This window comes from Dermacentor andersoni, chromosome 10 (assembly GCF_023375885.2).
Source record: "Dermacentor andersoni chromosome 10, qqDerAnde1_hic_scaffold, whole genome shotgun sequence".
In the NCBI taxonomy this organism is placed as follows: Eukaryota; Metazoa; Arthropoda; class Arachnida; order Ixodida; family Ixodidae; genus Dermacentor; species Dermacentor andersoni.
This window is the reverse complement of record NC_092823.1, coordinates 115,946,435-115,959,205: the sequence shown is the minus strand read 5'-3', so window position 1 is coordinate 115,959,205 and position 12,771 is coordinate 115,946,435. Positions and strand designations below refer to the sequence as shown.

Sequence of the window (12,771 nt, the reverse complement as noted above, 5' to 3'; positions counted from 1 at the left end):
CGAGAGCGGCAAGCGGGCGAGAGAACCCGGCGTTCGAACGCCGAGAGGGAAACACAGAAGGGGAGGAGGAGGAGGAGCGACGAAGCGGAGAGTCATTCGAGGGGAGAGGGTGAAAAAAACGCGCAAACGTCGCGTCGCCCTCGGCGCGCGGTCAGAGTCGCTCGGGAAGTGCCCGGAAGAGGATTGCCCAACTTTTACGCCCCCGGTGCCGGGAAGAAAGAAAAAAGCGGGGCGCACGGGCCTCGTGTGACCGGGGTGCTTGTTCGCCCGAGGTTGGCGTTGACGTTGAGCCTCCCTGTTTTTCGCGTACTCCGCTCTGTTTTTGTCCGTGGGACTCCGTGTGGTGGATACCTGCACAGAGCGTGGTGGCTGTGTGTTGTTCGTGTGTGGGCCCTCTCTCCGACACCCACGCACACGTGTGATTTTCGGCGTCACTTTGTGGCCGGAATTGTGCGTGGACGAAACCACGGAGGAGAACGCGCGTTGTCATCGCTGGTTCTTTTTCTTCTGGTAAGTTAGACCTGCCAAGAACTGAAGCTTGCTTGCTTGTTTGTAGCTGCTTTAGTGCCTGCTGCGGCTCGGAGAACAAAACAACGTGTAGTATCTCAAATCTTCTGTCTGTTCTCTCTGTTTTTCCTTGCTTTGCAGTCTTAAATTGCGAAGTTGACTTGAAGGCTTGCGTAGGTGAAAAAAAAAATTTACGAGATATTTCTCCCTGGAAGTCGAGAATGGTTTGTACGTCCAACACTTAAGAAATTCTCGGACACAACTCCACAAAGCGTTGTTTTCTGCTGACGTGGCGCAATGCTGAAAAAAAATCTCTTCCCCGCCCTGATGAGAGGAAAAAGAAATATCAGGCGTAGGCAAAGAAAGGTACGTTGTTCTATGAAAAGACAGAAAATTTTACACGAGGGCAAAACAATATTGCTCTAAGCATGAACTTGCATTCAAGTTGCTGGGACAGTTTGACGCAGGAGGAGCAGTGCCCATTTGGAGGCACTCTCCGACCAATTCTCGAACCTTCTTTTCCGCACTTCTCCGTGGTTCCTGTAAAGAGATTACGCAGATTGTTGGGTGGTCAATGCCCGCAGTTTTTCTCCCGTACGCTTGAATGGAATTCTGGGATTTTACGTGCCAAACCCCCGATTTGATTATGAGGCACGCCGTATAGTGGGGGACTCCGATAAATTTTCACCACCAGGGGATCTTCAACGTGCCCCCAATGCACAGGACACGGGTGATACTGCACTTTGCCCCCGTCGAAATGCGGCCGGGATTCGATCCCGCGACCTCGTGCTTAGCAGCGGAACACCATAGCCGCTAAGCCAACGCTTCGGGTTTCTCCCGGATACTAAGAGATGCGCAGGCATATTATTTATTTCTATATTAAGATTAACAACCAATGGATGCATTCTAATATAAATTCCAAGATCAGTTTATGTCATTGATATGCGTGTTGCATACTTCTTGATCCACTAGTGAAATCGGAATGGTGTATCACGGGCATATGGCTGTCAATGCGGGCACCAGAATCAGTACAAGTCGGTGTTCCTTATAGGTCTCCGACTGAGCAGTCTCGGTATCATAGCTTCAAAATTAGTCGCCCCAAAAATGTAGAAATTCCGAAAACTTGATGTAAAACTTGATGAAAACTTGATGTAAAATCGTCCGCGCCTTATATTAAGTTATATAGGTGCTTCTCTTTTCTTTCTTTTTAAGGAACTAAAACGTTTTTTTTTTCTTTTTTGGCCCCTTCGGCGAATAACACAAGTGAACTCATTGACTAGGATTGCTCGAAGAGACCGACAATATTTGCACGAGAAATTTGAATGCATAATTAATTCATTAACGAGTTTTCATAATTAAGGTACCGCCTCATTACTTTAAATATTTCAATTTACAAATTGTAGCAGCTGGATCCGCTTGGCACATCCACTTGGGACAAAGTATGCGAACGAATTTAACTAAGTTGTGTTCGCTGGAAGTTCTAATTATCTCGATTATAGTGTAATTCAAAGTGGGACATACATATTTATTATACGCAGTTTGATCCCGCCATTTTGTGTTTACAAGGGGAAAAGATGCCGGAGAACAAAAGCAAACATAGAATTCATTAAAAAGTAAACGCGAAGAAGGTTACATGGCACCATAAAACTGTTGAGTAGTTGTTTCAGGAGAAAAAATAATTTTTTTTAGATCAAGCACTAGGATCAACGCATAAGCATAAGCATCACTAGCATAAGAAATATTAGGAGCTAAATAAAAGAAAGCGGAAATATTAGGACAAGAGCAGAACGCTTTTAAGAACCAGGCATTTCTAATAATGCATCGCGATACGTATTGCAATCACGAAAACACACCAAAAAAATACATTTGAACCAGTCAAATGCAGTATTATTTAGCAACGTAATATTACGAACGAAGGTTGTAGTTTAGTGATAAAATCACCTCGTCACTCCGTACCTGGAAGTTAACAGACATTTCATGGTATATCAAACTGAGGTATTCTTCAGCGTCATGCCGGTACCGCGAGATATCCGGATAGGCGACTTTACGAGGAGTTATTCAACAAAGTGTCTTATACCTGAACGCGCTCGACACTCTACAAATAACACACAGCGCCCTAATGGGGGGCTTTCCTATTTAGTACAACAATACACACGCAAGCAATATCGCGTACAAGTTGTTTGGTGTCCGCTTAAACGTACCATATCGCCGATTTCTTACTTCTTCTAACGTATACCGATTCGGCATGCTCTCCTCATTCCCAATTATGTTGATTCACACGAGTGTTCGACACAATCAATTAATTTCGGCGTAATAAAATCACTCTTAATTTGGTTTACGAGCCACATCGCAAACGTGCCGAAGCTGTGGGCTCGTTTGCGAAGCCCACAGCTGCTTTCGCAACATCACCGTGCTCAAACACTGGCTCCCGCAAGTACACGTGGTATGCAAATTTACCTTAACCCAATGCAGGTTGGTAGTCAGTGTTTGCCATTGACCGTGAAAATGGCGTATGCCCGTCACCGCGGCACGATCATTGGCAAACACTCTTCGGAATGTTAAACATTGCCCACGAAGCCTACACGATCGGGTCTGGCTGCTTGCACAGGAAAACCTTCGCTCAGAGAATGAGGAGTTCGTAAGCTTGCATGCAGTCAACAGGTGTAATCAACATTTTCTTTTTCCCTTCGAATGGGTTATATTTCGCGGAGAAATTGCAGGCGCCTGCCAGCGACTTTTCTCGAGTTCCCTGCACGTAGTAGACAATCTTGGTCTAACACACTGAGGAAATTATGTGATCGTCCTATGAGTGAACAGACGGTACTAGAGCACCGTCCCCATCGATCATCGGCTCAGAAGGTAGTGAAGGCACTTTTGTGCTTTCTCAGAGCGTCTGGTTCGCGTGGGCGGCTTTAACTCAAGTACTGTCCGTACTCGTCTCTACACTTCCTCTCTCCCTTCTCTCTCTTCACCTTCCCCCTGACGTATGGTAGCCAACCAGATCCTTGACTGGTTAACATCCCTGCCTTCCTATATTCCCCCCTCTCTCTCTCTCTGCTCTTAGTCGATCTACTCGATTCCCACAGAGCTGCTCACCTAAACGCTTGAAGGAGTCGTACTGCGCAGACGCAGTAAACCTCCTGTTAGTTTGCTTCCTTCTAAGGCATTCGCGGTAGTGCGTACATTTGCGAGTTATCTGAAAAGGCAACGATTGCTCGCAGTGTGCAGATCATAATGGCCCCCGTTATTATGTTAAAGGTGCCTTTCTCGTTGACCATTTAATCACACTGAATACCATAGTGAGGTACAGCTGCGTATTTAGCATGTAGGCAAACGTATACATATTACTACGAAAACAATGACAGCGCACATTGCTAACTATAGTGTCTCCCTCTTGTCTCCGTCTGCCGGCGCGAAAATGCGTTACTACACTCTTAGGCGAAGTTACACCCTTTGGGGTGTATCTCTGCCAGACAACAACAATCGTCATCTGCCTTGCTTGCGTTTGCTTTCCTGAAAACGCCACGCCCGCTACTTTCCTGTCGGGAATGCTATGTCATGTTGATAACGCGCATGCCGTTCGTTACTGGAAAGTACCGGGCTCGCCGCGTTAAAGAAAGCAAATGCGGACGAGACAAGATGACAATTATTGTTGCGTGGCAAAAGGGTGTAATTTTTCTTAAGAGTGTATTGTGAGGAGCAAGTGCCTTCAGTCATTACGGCTTCTTGAAGGAAGTTTGGGTGCTTCTTTGTTCTTCCTCGACGAAATGCATAAATATCAAAGCAGCTCGCTGCAATGCGATATCTCATTCGAGATGCACAAAGCGAAACAATGGCGTCGCTGAAACGGGCGTCGCGGCGAAATTGCTCTTCCCCCAGCGCGAGAAAACCTCGAATAAGTGTGGGAAATAAAGAAATAACACTCCACGAGAGGAAAAGCGACGGTTAGCTGCCACCCCCTAAGCGGGTTTTCAACATTCTCTCAGTTCTTTTCTCTGGAGAACACGCTATCAAATACAACATCGCCCCCTTCCAACCCGCCCTCCCCCACCGTCCGCCTCTTTCTCACTGAGATATTGTTTAATATTTCACAACTAAATTGCCCAAGGATCGATAAGGATTATTTTTTTGCATTCCACCGTGCATAATGCGAGAGTCAAGCTTAAAGGAAGACTTGAAAATACCACGCTAAGCCGTTGCCAAGGACAACGTGATGTCGCTCTTCGGAGCCGTGTTTTGCCTGTTCATTTGTTTGGTCCCGCTTAAATTTTGCGCCTTCTCCCCGAGTCACAGATTTGCTTCTCCATTCCCGATTGGTTAGGCTTCACCACCAGGCGCCCGGAAGATTGATTACTCAAAGTTAACCGGTAAAAAGGGGATTTAAAGCTCTCGTGCTTATCTCCCCAATACAAAGGAGTGCGAAAAAAAAAATAGCAATAATTTCATGATAAATCGAGAGCTGTGGAACTTCACGCGTTTCTAGAGTGAAACAAGGTATGAATCAACAAATGAAGCACGGAAGAACGAGAGCGTTTGTCGTGTGGAATGAAGAACCACTGCGTACGCGTAGGGCTGCTTTTATTTTTGTTTTCGTAAAGTAAAATGCGTGTTTCTGTTGCGTTGAAATCGAGGGTATTATGCGAGCTTCACCTCTTTCTTAAGTCCTCTCTAAGCTTTGCAGAATAGCTGTGGGAAAACGTACGCCACGTTTAAGTCGACAACAACATCAACAAAAAGACAAACACACACACACAAAAAGAAACAAGCTGCGAAGGTGTTTGGGGTGCCGATGCTGCTTATTTAATTTACCAACGTAAATTAAATTGTAATTAATTAATTAATTTCTAAATTACCTACACAAGAGTAGACGCTGAAGTGCCCATATCTTTCTTTTTTTTTCGCTTATTCACAGACCGTAGTATTCGTTTTTCACATCGAACAATAATTTATTTTTTTAGTTTGCCTGTGATGGATAGCGGTTGCCTAATTTATGGTGGATTTTTGGAAGAAGTGAATATTACCTGCATGACAAATTGCGATGTCCCGGCAAATAATTAGAACAGTTTCCTAAAAAACTTTCTTATTACTCGGTTTGAGGTACATATTCCAATTTCGAGATTGAATCCTAGCATTAGTGAGGTCAAGTTTGATTAGTAGATTTGCTAAGTTATAAATATTTCTTCTTTTAACGTTCACTACGTTTGTGTTAACAATTTCCCAAGAGTGAATCTCTAGCAGTTGCACATGACATTAGCTGACACAGCAACATATCTTTTAGGGGTTCTTGGAGATCGCTATCTCAGGATTGATGCTAGCCTGAGGGTTTCTGTTAAGCAGACGCGGCTTCAATACTGGTCTTCCTCAAGTTCGCAGTAGCAACATGGGCCCCAAACTAAGTAATTAGGCTGATAGTTAGCGGACCTGTTCGAATGCACACTTGAACATTGCGGTTTCTCACACAGAAGAAGGGTTGTCACACAGTTATCACACATGTATCTACCGCCTCTTTGGGTAATCTACTTGAACAGGCGAAATCGTGCAACCCTCTCGATGTGATATTCAGAAGATCTGTTTGATCTAAAAAGAAGCCCCCGCTACACATAACGCGTGTGCTTGTGTGTTCGTGCGTGTGTTTGTGTGCGTGTCTGAGTGTTTTATATCACTTTATCTATCGATCAATCGTGCATTTCGTTTGCGTTGCCTTTTTCTCGAGCCACTCGCTATTAGTAACTGTCAGGGAGGAACATCAAAGGTTCCGGCGAAATACACATTTCAATGAGCTTTCTATCTTATTGAGAGGTTACGAAACATTCAAAGATGAAACAAAAATTTTTTCATTGAATTCGCCGTTCCTCTTTGTTGCACAAGTCGTTCTTCGTCAAAGTAATACGCCCTCTGACCCTGCAGCTCTTGGCAGAGGACCGCTGGAAGAAAAAGAGAGCATGCTTTTAAAGACACGTGGAAGCTCCTCCACACGGGATACGCTTTCATAAGTGCGCTTCATTTTAAGAGGATCGCTGTGGCTGTCCTTTGGCAACGCATACACTTTCGAGGTTAACGCCCTCGCTCAACAGCTGCATGGCCGCACAGCCGCTGAATACATGGAGAGAGCAGCGGATGGATGAAAGGCAGGTAGACAAACCAGGGCCGAGCACGGCTCGCTGCACCGCATGAAGGGAAAGCTTGAAGAAAAGAAGGTTTGAGGAGAAGAAGAGAAAGCCAGGAGTTTATGAGCACAATGGACTCGCTGATACAACGCCAGCTTCCAGCCCGGTCAAGCAAACGGTCGCTCGATCCGGCTGCCCCGGGGAATTGCGGCAGCGCTCTTGTGGTCTTCTTCTCCAGCGGGGATCTGCCAAGCCGATATGTTACACAGTGTGTCCCAGGATAACGTTAGCCAATCTTTTCAAAGTCGAAAAAAAGAAATTAATAAAAGAACACACGTGCAAGATACAATTGTGAGACCTATGGGGTACGGTCTTAGAGGTGTCACAACCGAACACCGTGAGTTTTAACTTGGTATCTTGGACCATGTACATTATATCTCTTTCTTTTATATGCCAGCTCAGCTAACGTTACGTGGGACACCCTATTGTGATAGCAGCCCAAAGGAAACGAGAAGCGAATACACAGGAAACGTTCGGCTGCACCTGTCGGGTCTTTAGATTTTAGTTATTGTGTCTTGTTTGTATTATTACGTTGAAAGATGACTATATACTTCAGCGGCAGTGGTACATTAAAGCTGCGCTCACCTGCTATGTCGGATGGTGCTTATTCTGTTAACTCAGAACAAATATTCAAATAGAATATTCAACACAGAAGTTCAGAAGAGGAGCTACATGAAAAGTGGATTGGCACAGTAGGCGGTCACGGCTGAAAGAATACGTTTGCATGAAAGCGGAAGGTGGGGAGCCACATCCGATGCCTTCTTCGTATAACTATCGATCTTAGTAATTTACTTAAGGTAACGAAGGAACCGCTGAAGCCTGACAGCTCTTTTTATATAGTTAGCCCGCAGAAGAAAATCACCTCCGGTGCCACGGTGAGTAGACAGCTTCATAACTGAGCCGTCACACTTAGCGAGCTGAAATACAAAAGGACCACAGCAGCATCCATGGGTAAACGAAGATAACATTTCACGTGATGTACGGTTGACGCTAAATGCACAAATAGCTACTGCTATATATCAAGCTTTGTACACGTAGCTCCTAAATGTACATCATGCAACATAACAAAATAAATAGAAGCGATAACATTGAAATGTTTCCGTCATTGCACAAAAACGGAATAAAAATTTCCGCTTATTCATTTTCATGCTTAGTCCGCTGACCGATATCACACCGCCTATTGCACAGTGCTTCTAAACTGTTTAAATGAAAGTACTCTCTTCTTCGACCAAGAAATGTGTGTTCTATAACTCACAAAATCGAATACGAAGCGACGTTTCCTCCAATTTACCGTTGTTTCAGATTACAGCTATGAGCGCGATCATTTCGTACCGCCTCGTGATTCTCTCGTAAGCACCTATCGAGAATTTCGAAACTCTGAACCCACGCGCGTCTCTTTGATGATCGAAAGCAGGTCGATTCTAAGTGGGACGGTCAGTAATGTAAGACGTGTTAAAACGCGCTAACACCTTGGTCTGAACGGCCCCATTAGTAGTGGCTCGCGCGAGATCCCGTCTTTCCGCTACGTGTTGTCGGTCGATGAATTCGCCCGAGTCAGCAGATCTATAGTAATTGTGTTCTTGAACTTCAACGGAATCATCAGGCAGTTGTCAATTATGCCAGCCGCTGTGTCCCCTAATGAGCTTGTATCATTAGTGCTAAAATGTATCTCTCTCCCTTTCTTGCATTTCAATTTTTTTTTTTTTGCTCCTGTTATATCTGGTGCGAGGAATTAGACCGAGATGATGATAAAATGGCGTTCTACATCGAAAGCGTCAACCGAGACCGTGCAAGATATGGATCTAGAAATGCTGTGAGAAATCGCGTGCCTTACGTGATGAGAACTATACGTTGTCATAAGCAACGGCGAACGGCAGCACATTTAGGCGCCCATGATTCCTACCGGTATGGCGCATATTCTACTTAAGGTTTATTGTGAAAACAATGCACGCGCTGCCGCCTTTCGACGCCGAATTCTTCTCACAACTATCCGTTCTGTCTCGTTATAAAGCGTTGATCTATAGAGAGATTGGAATAGAAATAACCTCGGCTAATTTGTTTCTACGTGTTCTACAGCAAGAAACTTAAAAAAGAAATCATTGTGATACGTGAGTGAACAAAAGCGATAGTCAGGGAATTCAGCAAAATCTCAATTTATCAAAACCCAACTTTATAAAATTTTCGGATTCGCAACGCGCTTCCGATTCCCCGACACATATTCGTTGAGCCTTGCAGACCTGCAAACAACCAAGTAAGCTCAACAACTCGCCCAATTTAACGAATATTTAGGCGGAACTATCGGTAAAATACGGACATACCGGGTTTCAGTTCACGCGATAGCATCCGTTGACGCGTTAAGAAGGCTGATGCTCCCTTGAAGGAACTCTACACGTGATTAACGGGCTCACTGACTAAAATGAGTGCAGTAAATATATGTGTGTGCGCGCGTGTGTGCAGCGAAGCTCTCTGTGCATCGAAATAAATTTCAGCCTTCATTGCATGAACTCATGAAATGAAAGTTTAACTTTATTATGCAATAAAGCAAACAGCTTCATTCTATAGAAGTAACTATGGGGAGACTAACCCCTACATGTTAGCGTCCGGGGACCAAAACTTCATCCCCAAGCCATTATTCAATGAGGACTAGTATGTCACACACTTATAGTCATCTTTTAGAAGGCGCATGCTTTGCGCTAGTCGTGAAAAAAGGCAGCAAAGCCTTTCGTCGCTGGAATACATTTCGTGAGGTAGCTCGTGCCAACGTGTCTCAGCGTGACTTGAGCTCAACAGAGAAGTCTACGAATGCGCCTTTTCATCAGTACAATAAAGAGAACTGACTCAACAGTAAGCACAGCGCGCTGTAGACGTGGCCAGAACATCGCGTGGTCCCACCGCAAACGTCAAATACAACGAGTGCCACCCACGACAGCGTCTGAAATCGACTTGCGGCAAGCTTCGAGAGAACATCGCATCATGTCTTGGGGCCTTGGACCGTGCACTTCCTGAACGAAGGAAGCGCTTTCTATTACCCCTTGGGGGATTAATTGTTTGCCCTCGATCAAACTCATAATGGCGGAAGTGCGTGCGTGAGTCAGCCTTCGACTACCTTACATATGGAAGAGATCAAATGCCTTAACAGTTACCTCTCACGTAGACCGGCACGTGTGCCCGATTGACATGTGGTGCTACCATTCCAGAGCATGCGCAGATCAGTTTTGTGTCTTCATTCTTTTTTTCGCCGCAGTGCTTCCTTCAGTTGATCGATAGTCCGCGTTCGTGTTGTCCACCTCTGTTGTGTCCGTGTCTGCACGCCTTATACCCCTTCTTTGCATGATGAATACTTACCAACTAGCGCAGCCTTCTGTCGCTCTAAACTCAACTTGCGAGAGTTCTCATACTCCAAAATGAAAGAGAGAGAGAGAGGTCCTGTCTGGCAGTACTCCTAGCGTGCTACTTCAGATGGGTATGGTGACAATAAAACAATTCGCACTGTTGCCATCACAGACAAATGACATACACAAGATATACTGCAACACACAACATGCAGGATCTACGGATCCCGTCGACATCAGCGCCTCTCAGAAAGACTTCAAAGTGTCTTCGTTACGGCAGACGGACAGACAGCGCCAGTTCATGGGCCAAGTACACGTGCTGTGCATGATAGTACCTTGCGAGTAATTAATAATCGTAGCAATTGCTACAAAGGAAACCCATACGGTTTCCTTGAAAGAAACGCTTCGCAGTTGAAGAAAAATTCGTTCTGGTAAGGGACTCGAACCCGGGCCCACCGCCTTTCCGGGGCAGCCGCTCTACCATCTGAGCTAACTGTGCGACTAGCAGATGGCAGGGCGAAGTCGAATTTGTCAACAACTCGAAGCAAAGGTCAGAGTTGTTCCGTCAGTACCTTGTGAATACTCAGTGCGAGCTTTACGTCACTTCCGTTTGAAGTGAACACGCTGCGCGATCCGACTTAGTGGGCTATGTCTACCCCTACGTTGCATGCAGGGCACACTGGAGACGTTATCCCGGGATACGTTAACTATTACTGCGCAAAACCTGTGGAGAAGGCTTTCCATCGGCCTGTTGGAGACCTCTAAAAAATATTTACGTATATCGGTATAGCCAGACTTCCGAGAACAGTACAGTCGGCAGCGCTTTCCTTTTGCCGTCAGAGTGCACTTTCGCCAACCGAAGCCTGTCGACAACGTGTTCCTGTTATCTGCGAGTTCATCTTCACGTGCAGACATGTTCAGGCGTGAGTAGTCATGCCGACGTCTTTGGCTGGGCAGACGTTGCGTCCTGTCCACTGTCTTACATCTCTAGAGGGGTCGCTCACCCTACCGATTTCCAAAAGCAAGCGAGACGCGCTCAAGACGTGCTTAGAGCTTCCGAGCCATTGCCCTACTGAATGGAGGCCGACAGACCCCGCACCGGAGTGACACCCAGATACCGTGGCCGAGTAAAAGAACGCGTTTCGCTTTCTTGCTTCCCGGGGCCCTAACTGGCACGGTGGACGGTAAATCACTCCGAGCGGATGGAGCTCGCTGGCAGATGGCGCTCGGAACGCCGCCCCGAGTGTCGCGGTCTCTAGTCACGTCGCACCAATCTCGATTCCGGTCGAGCGGCCCTTGTGCAGTTCTTTCTTACGTTCTTCCTTCCTTCTTTCTTTCTTTCTTTCTTTCTTTCTTTCTTTCTTTCTTTCTTCGAGCTTGAATCGTGCCGATCACTCGCGCGTTTGTTCGGCGTCAGTTTCCCGAATTAACCCTCACCGACTAGGCAGCGTGCGCGCGTTTGTACGAGTCGATAGGGGCAGCGGGGAGAGGGGTGCCGTAGATGTCGGTTCCAATCGAGCAGCCCCGTCGACATCGTCTTGCACATCGCGAGCTCGATGCGTCTGTGGCGTGCCACAGCAGCTTCGACGTCGGGGAAAGTTCCTCCGTGGGCAAGGAACTTCGATCGCAGTTATTCGAGCTGGAGAACAAACCTGCACTGGATATTTTCTGCACTATACCATTTCAGTAACATAGTGGAGAGAGCGAGAAATAGACGGTGCTTGAAATGCAAGGAGGTTAGCCGGGTTGCACCTGGTTTGCTACCCTACAGTCGGGGACAAATATGAAAAGAATACGGGAAAGAATAAAGGCGGTTGCGGATCTCAGAGGTCATTAAAAAGCGTCGCAAGGAGGTAGTGACAAGAATATAGGTAGAACCCTACATACTGAACTCGCCGAGAAATCAAAGAATTCCAATATACGTTAAGCCATATCTTTTCAGAAACATGAGAAACTTAGAGCATAGCACACCTTCATTTACCGTAAGCGCTGCGGTTGAATATCGCTACTCGATACCACAAGCTGCATCCCCCTGGTAATTTCCGGAGAATTACCTCGAAATTACCACAGGAATTAGCTCGTCGGAATTACCCCGGAATTACCACAGGAATTACCACAGGAATTAACTCGCCGGATGTTTCACAGGCATCCTCGGCACTCTAAATAACGCCGTCATAGATGCCGACGAGTGCGTTAGATACGCAGTATTTCTTAAAACGAGTGTGAATGATCTCCAGACTGTCTATATGTGGCGGGTGCGACGGGGGAAATCCCTTAGCTCGGTACTTTCGGTAGCCTTTTTCAGAAATATAAGTCAAGATTATTTGGTCACGAATATAGGCCGATAGCTCATTTTGAGCAACATTGTCTAAAAAAAAAAAAAAGGTTCGAATTACGCTAGTTTGGTAATGACAGCAACTGTAAGCAGCGTTGACTGAATACCATCCTATAATGGCTGTTGCTGTAACATCTTTGTCCGTCTTGTATGGCTACAATTGTTACAGTTCTTTCGCTGTTAGAAAATGATCATTATAGTCATTTAAAAAAAACACTGATATGTTTCCGGAGAGAGAGAGAGATAAGCTGTTTATTAAGAGGCAGATATTTTTGCCATCGTGTATGCAACCGTCGACATGCTTCTTTACACAATGATGGGGAAAGGGCTTAAACGAATCCAGAGGAGAGTAGAAAAAAAGGGGGAATAACGGTAAATGTGTGATTTGCCAGTGAAATAGAGAATGACATCTACAGGTGAGACGCTGGGT

The 12,771-nt window shown here is 45.8% G+C and overlaps 1 protein-coding gene across 1 annotated transcript in view; it reads left to right on the top strand.

Annotated features, from left to right (window-relative positions):
• The first annotated feature begins 441 nt into the window (after positions 1–441).
• LOC126544792 (neuropeptides capa receptor-like) overlaps positions 442–12,771 on the top strand; it is a 71,230-nt gene continuing 58,900 nt past the window's right edge. Inside the window, exon 1 of the mRNA XM_050192260.2 lies at positions 442–510. The gene's annotated coding sequence lies outside the window, so the exon portion shown is untranslated. The remainder of the gene's footprint in view (positions 511–12,771) is intronic.